Raw genomic sequence first — 6,660 nt, 5'->3', positions numbered from 1 at the left:
ATTTTTTCTTTATATTATTATCTACAAATTCTTTTCATTTTAAATAATATTTTATATTTATTCTTTGACAATCCCATCCATGTATACAGTATATTTTGAACATATTTATACCCCCCACTGCTCACATCTAACATTACCCAGTCCCTGCAGCACATCTCCCTCCCATCTTCATGTCCCATACTCTCATAGTTGGCATTAACTTGACACAGCCTAGAATCATCTGAAAAAGGAGTCTCACTGAAGCAGTTGTCACCAAATCGTTCTGTGAGCATGTCTATGAAGAATCGTGTTGTTTTAATTCATGTAAGAACACACTGTGTTGCAACTCTAGCATTATCACCATTTCCTCTGCAGATGGTCTTGGATTGTATAAGAAAGGTATATTAACATGAAGGACAGAGTGATCAACCCTGGTAGCAAGGTTCTTTCATGGGTTTTGCTTCAAGTTCCTAGCTTGAGTTCCTACCCTGATCTCCCTCAACGGTGCACTGTTATCTGAAAATCTCAACTAGATAAATCCTTCACTCTCCAAGTTGCTTTGCGCTGGAGTGTTTTACCACATTAACAGAGAAGAAGCTAGCACATCTTCTACCTTCTGTGCCCAGTTAGTGCTGTGAGCATATGGATGTAGTACCATCCACGAGGTGTGGGAATATTCCAGTGGTTACATAACCAAAGAAAATTGACTCTTGATACCCTAGCAGGCACCTACTGCCAATGGCCTTGTGACACCCCCTCTCCCATCTGTGCTAGAACTTTAATTGGGCAAGTCTTGTGCAGGTAACCATAGCCACTGATACTCTGAGAACGCTCCTCCCTATACTCCACCTCTTAATCCCTTTCTGTCCCCTCTTCCATGATCCTCCCTGAGACTTAGCAGCAGCGGAGTTGACTGAGATATTCTCTTTGTGGCCTTTGAATACTTTGAATACTTTGAGTCTGCATTAACCAATTCTTACTGCCAGGAAAAGCTCTACTGACCCCAAACAGTGCAAATCTATGAATATAACACCCATATTTAGGAAGGAGTTTGACAACATAACCATCTTCAACAAAACAACATGAGATTCCTCCCTACAGCCTGTGGCACACGATGGCTTCCTCAGTGTTTTGACCATGTTTGCAGTATCAGTCATGAATTTTATGCTGTAGAGCGGGCCTCAAATTCAATCAAATGTCTGCCTAATTTGGATTCTCGCTCTGCATTATATGATGTTGAGAAAAATTAAATTTATAAATAGTTATATGGATAAATTATTTAAAAATCATAATCAGTTCTGATCAATATCATAAAAACATAGCCTAGTTTTACCAAAATAAGCTTTTCTAATAATTTTATTTTTATGGCCTCAAGAGTATTGGTTCATCCATCTTATGGGCAAGAATCAATCCCTGATACTATTAATGATGCTCTGTTATGCTTGCAGACAGAAATCTAGCATAACGTTCCTTTGAGAGGCTCTACCCAGCAGCTGACTGAAACAGATGCAGAGACTCACAGCCAAACATTATATTTTGTTCAGGAAAAGTTGGGGGAAGGTTTGAGGAACCTGGAGGGGAAAGGGACTTTATAAGAAGACCAAGAGAGACAACTAACCTGAACCCTTGAGGGCTCCCAGAGACTGAAGCACCAACCAAAAAGCATAAACGGGCTGGTCCTAGCCTCCCACTCCTGCAAATACATAGCAGATATGCAGCATGGTCTTCATCTGGGGACACAAACAACTGGAGCAGGGACATTACCCCGTCTCTGTTGCCTGAATGTACATCCTGCTCCCCTAACTTGGCTGTCTTAACTAGCCTCAGTGAGAGAGGATGTACCTAGTCCTGCAGTGACTTGAGGTGCCAGGATTTCAAGAAAAACAATACAAGACATCTCTTAAATTCTTCCCTTATGCACAATGGTTTCCCACAAGTCAACAATTGCTGCTTAGACATAGCCAATAATGTGAACAAAGACTATGAAGATCTAAAAGACCCTTGCTTCTCTAGTCTCTGTCAAGGAATTGCCACTTGTGTGAATACACCAGGAGAAAGGAGATTTCTGTGCCAAGGTCCTCCTAGATACAGAAGGCTACCTATGAAACTGCCACTAATTCAATTCCTATGAAGAGAACACCTGCCAACGTGCAGGCACCTGCTATGAATACCCTCAACACCCCGACTCTCCTACTGGATATGCTGGAAGGTTCTGTGAGACAGATTGCAATGAGTATACTTCCAGCCCTTACTGCAATAGAGCTGTGTGCCAGGATGGAACCAATGGCTACTCCTGCTTCTGTTTGCCTGGATACCAAGGCAGACATTGTGACTTGGACGTAGATGAAAGTGTTTCTGATCCTTGCATGAATGAGGCTGTATGCCTCAATGAGATAGGAAGATACACAGGTGTTTGTCCTCAAGAGTGAACTGTGTGTGAATTGTGAGTTGTTAATTAATGTATGTGGTTCCTAGTGGTGTCTACATGATGCCATATGTTAGGATGTTCTTGCACTTACTTCTGTGACTATGAACCTAGATTCCTTGGTGACCATTGTGAACTCAACTTTGATGACTGTGCCTGTCATCCACATCTCCATGGAGGTCTCTGTGTGAATGGAGGAATCAACTGCTGTGACTGTACAGATCATGGATTCACAGAGGCACACTGGGAGACTTTGATGCTTCTTTACTGGTCAAAGCCATGTCACAATGAAACGTGTGAAGACACTGTTCATAGATATATTTGTCACTGCTGGCCTGGGTAAACAGGTACCCTGTGTCAGACAGACATAAATGAATGTAGTAGCAACCCCTGGGAATTTGGGGGTAGGGTAAAGTGATGAGCTATCCTTAGAGGATCATTGGGGATACATTGCAGGCCTGGCTTCCTCCTTCAACTACCTTGGAACCTCAGGCTATGTTTGCATCTGTTGGCCTGGATTGATAGACAGAGTCTAGCATGACTGTCCTCTGAGAGACTCCACCCAGCAGCTGACTAAAAGAGATGCAGAGAACCACAGCCAAATATTAGACAGAGTTCTGAAAGTCTAGTGGAAAAGTTGGGGGAAGGATAGAGGAACCCAGAGGAGAGAGAGAGAGACCCCATAAGAAGACCAACAGAGTCAACTATCCTGGACCCTTGAAGACTCCCTGAGACTGAACCACCAACCAAAAGAACATACAAGAGCTGGATCTAATCTCCCTGTACACATATAGCAGATGTACAGCTTGGTCTTCATTCAAATTCCCTAACAACTGGAGCAGGACTTTCCCCAACTCTGTTGTCTGCTTGTGGTTCCTGTTTCCCTAACTGGACTGCTTTATCTGACCTCAGTGGGAAAGGATGTGCCTATTCCTCCACTGACTTGAGGTGCCAGGGTGGATTGGTACCCAGGGGAACATATTCCTTAGAGATGAAAAGGAGGGGTGATGGGGAAGAGACCACATGAGAAAGGGACTGGGAAGAGGGGAGCTGCAATTGGGATATAAAGTGTATAAATAAACAGATTAATGAAAAAATATTGGCTTCAAAAGTAATATGTTTTCACCTAGTATGAATCCTTTTGTTTTGTCCTCAGCCAAGGAGAAGTAATGTTGAAAACACTTGGCCAATCGATATTGCTAGCTTGCTGATTGGTGGGACAATCTGGATCATCCCTGAACTCTTCTTGAAAGACAGTGGTTCAAAGGAACTCTGAGTTTCACATACACCCCAATAAGATACCATGAGCAGCCACACATCTAGACAGTGGATACAGAAGGTCTTCTATTTCATGTTTCTGGAAAGCTGGTAGCTGGTGGCTTTGAGCTTGCTGCCCAGCATGCCACCTCAATGTCACCAGAATGTGGAGCTCCAGAACACTCTACTGACCAAGTTCTCATCTTCGTTTCTTAATTCCTATTTTTTTTTTCAACCAAAATAGCAGTTTGACTGACCTTAGAAAACATTGAGTTTCTGTAAGTTTAAAAGATATTTCCATTTTAGAAGAAATTAATTTTTGCATAAGTGCAATGTCATTTGTTACATAATAGAGCATTTAAGCTTTGGCTTACTCCCTTCATTTTTGCATCCCACATAACAAGTGTTTGAAGTTTCACACTGACCTCATTTTCTATGGCAAATTGTCATTTTTCCCTTGGTTGCTTACATAAAATTACAAAGATGCATATTCCTCACAGTTGATTAGAAGCTTTTAGGCAAAGGAAAGGTCATGCAGTTTACAGGGAAAAAGAACCTGCCCCAACTCACTGTTCAGGGGCAGGACCAAAGATGAGAAAAACGATATGTGATGCAGGGAATAAAGTGGTTAGGACTGCAAGAAGATAAGCCCGAGGGGATGTCCTCTGGGATGGGGTGCTACTGAAGGGGCAGCACATGAGCAAGGAACTCTAGTGTGTCAACGAAGGGCAGGAAGGTGCTTGTTGTAGGGAAAGACTCTGGACAGACAGGCTGCAGAAGTCTGATGAGGAGGGCAGTCTAGAGGCTGTTAAGGCTATTCTCAAATCCCAAGCTGTTATACATGCAACCTCTTAAGCATTTTCTTTGGATGCTAGTTTCTTTGAACACCTTTAAGGGTGGACACAACTCTTCCGGTGGTACATTTCTTCCACAGTTCTCTGCACCTGAGTGCAGTTGGTCTTTCTCCTTCTCTGCTCATTGGGTTTTCAAAGATAAGAGGACACATGCCACGGCCTTCATGAAATATCTCTTTTCTCTCCCTCTGTGACAATACTTTGATACCTCAACTTCATAGCTATTCTCTGAACCATTTTCAGTTCTTCTGGGTCCCTGAGCTCTGACTTGGATTGAGAATAGAATCATTTCATGTAGCTGAACTCTGGGATACACTCAACCCACTTTAGGACTGGTACTTTACATTTCTCCAACACATATTCATATACAGCATTGCTGGTGTCCAGAGAATTTGCCACTAAATGGGCATGTAGCTGAATGATGGAATGGCTCTGATCCAATATAGTAGTATTGGATCACAGTTTGATCTTGGAAATGGTTTTTTACATTTCATCTGCTGTGTACGACAGGCCTAGCTTCTCAACGTCTTCTAGCTGAGGTTATCTGGGAAGTGTATCATTGCTGCATACATGCTTGTCATCAATAAAGAACATTAACCACAATAAAAATGAGTATGGGGCAACAATTAAAAATGTTTTTGATTTGTTCTCAAGGACATAATAAAAGTTGTCAGGTTGAATAGAGAAAACATACTTGATCATGCTCTTTCTGTGACCTGTGACCCTGTGATAGAAAATGTCCATGCACTCTTTCAGAACAATTTATTTTGAGCTACACTTTAATTTAGCTACTGCTTCATGTTTAATTGCAAATAAATAAAGGAAATACAAATCTGACATTTGGATTTTATCATAGCTGACAATTTATTAAAATAATTTCTGTATGACTTTCATGTGAAGCTTTCTTAATATAATACTGTCTACAGTAATACTTCAATAAAGAGAAATCAAGTATTCATAGCAGATTTTAGTACTTTATTTCCTAGTGAAACTAGAGAATGATTTTCTTAAAGTTGTATTGAAAATCTATTTCTAACCTCCTATGAGGATATATATGAATAGATTGTTTTTATCAGATTAAATTTTTCAATAAAATCTTGAACACTAAAATATTCATTTTTCTATTGTAGAAGAAAATAGAAATATTAATTTTTTCTAGTCTGATTTTCCAGACTATTCAAGCATGCTAGGGAAAAAGAACAATGTGGTTTCCCACACATTATTATACTCAGAAGGAATTAAACTTACTCAAGAACTTTTAAACTAGAAATTTGTCTGTACAACTTTCTGATTGTGCACCTATAACCCTGAGTTGAAATGTTAAAAGTAAAAATAAGAAGTAATGTGGTTGCAACATGTAATAAGGACAAATGTTCCACTATGTTCATAGCAGTCTTATTTATAATAGACAGAAGCTAAACCCAAATATCCCTTAACAGAGAAATGGATACAGAAAACGTGGTACATTTACACAACGGAGTACTACTCAGCTATTAAAAAGAATGAATTCATGAAATTCTTAGNCAAATGGATGGAAATAGAAAATATCATCCTGAGTGAGGTAACCTAATCACAAAAGAACACACATTATGCACTCACTGATAAGTGGATATTAGCCCAGAAGTTCAGAATACCCAAGATAACAATTCACAGGCTACATGAATTTCAAGAAAAAAAGATTACAGTGTGGATTCTTCGGACCTTCCTAGAAGGGGATCAATATACCCAGGGGAGGCGATGATACAGAGACAAAGTGTGGGGCAGAAACTGAAGAAAAGGCCATCCAGAGACTGCCCCACCTGCGGATCCATCCCATGTACCGTTACCAAACCCAGATACTATCGCGGATGCCAACAAGTGCTTGCTGACAGGAGCCTGATATAGCTGTCTCCTGAGAGGCTTTGCCAGTGCCTGGCAAATACAGAAGTGGATGCTCACAGCCATCCTTTGAACTGAGCACAGGGTTCCCAAAGGAGGAGCTAGAGAAAGGACCCAAGGAGCTGAAGGGATTTGCAACCCTGTAGGAGGAACAACAATATGAACCAACAAGTACTCCCAGAGTTCCCAGGGACTAAACCATCAACCACAGAGTACAGATGGAGGGACCCATGGCTCCAGGTGCATATGTAGCAGAGAATGGCTTTG

At 41.0% G+C, this 6,660-nt stretch overlaps 1 pseudogene; it reads left to right on the top strand.

The window, feature by feature from the left end:
• The first annotated feature begins 1,894 nt into the window (after window positions 1–1,894).
• Window positions 1,895–2,940, top strand: LOC110327653 (annotated as a pseudogene).
• The last annotated feature ends 3,720 nt before the right edge of the window (window positions 2,941–6,660 follow it).

Source organism: Mus pahari, chromosome 10 (assembly GCF_900095145.1).
Source record: "Mus pahari chromosome 10, PAHARI_EIJ_v1.1, whole genome shotgun sequence".
Taxonomy (NCBI): Eukaryota; Metazoa; Chordata; class Mammalia; order Rodentia; family Muridae; genus Mus; species Mus pahari.
The sequence above is the reverse complement of the archived record's forward strand: the minus strand, read 5'-3'. Positions and strand labels throughout refer to the sequence as shown.